This window comes from Hordeum vulgare, chromosome 1H (assembly GCF_904849725.1).
Source record: "Hordeum vulgare subsp. vulgare chromosome 1H, MorexV3_pseudomolecules_assembly, whole genome shotgun sequence".
Lineage (NCBI taxonomy): Eukaryota > Viridiplantae > Streptophyta > Magnoliopsida > Poales > Poaceae > Hordeum > Hordeum vulgare.
The window spans coordinates 212,219,547-212,220,547 of record NC_058518.1 but is presented as its reverse complement, the minus strand read 5'-3'; positions in this window follow the sequence as shown (position 1 = coordinate 212,220,547).

Genomic DNA, 1,001 nt, shown 5'->3' with positions numbered 1-1,001 from the left:
TGAATTTATCTTTCCGTTTCTGTTTTTTTGTTTTCCACACTTTCATAATTCTGTTATGATTTTGTTTTTGTCTTTCTTTTGCGTTTGTGCCAAGTAAAACCGTTATGATTAGTCTTGGGGATGATCGTTTGGTCATGCTGGAAAAGACAGAAACTTTTTGCTCCCGAAAGAATTTTCATGTTTTTTCTATGAGAGATTGTGAGTTGATTCTTATGGCTGCTGATTTCTACACAAATTCTTCAGACTGTCGTAAGTTTTCAGAATTTTCGAAGTACCAGAAGTATACAAAGTATACAGATTGCTACAGACTGGTCTGTTGTTAATAGATTTTGTTTTTGTTGAGTTGGTTGCTTATTTTGATGAAACTATGGATAGTATCAGGGGTATTAGCCATGGAAGATTGAAAATAGAGTAACCCAACATCAACATAAGTAGAATTTAAGTTTGCTACAGTACCTAAGGAAGTGGTGGTTTGCTTTCTTATAATAATGTTATCACGAGTTTCTGTTTAAGTTTCGTGTTGTGAAGTTTTCAAGTTTTGGGTGAAGTTCTTATGGACAAAGAGATAAATAGTTGCAAGAGCTCAAGCTTGGGGATGCCCAAGGCACCCCAAGTTGATTCAAGGATGCCAAAAAAGCCTAATCTTGGGGATGCCCCGGGAAGGCATCCCCTCTTTCGTCTCCAATCCATCGGTAACGTTACTTGGGGCTATATTTTTATTCACCACATGTTATGTGTTTTGCTTGGAGCGTCTTGTATCGTAGGAGTCTTTTATTTTTGTTGTGTCACAATCTTACTTGCTGCACACCTAGAAAGAGATACATACACTCACCGTGATTTTTTCGAGCTTCACTTATATCCTTTGGTTAGACAATTCAGCTCACATGTGCTTCACTTATATCTTTTGAGCTAGTTGCTTTTGCTCTGTGTGCTTCACTTATATCTTTTAGAGCACGGAAGCGCGTGGCTTGGTAGTTTATCTATGGTATGATAGTAGTCTC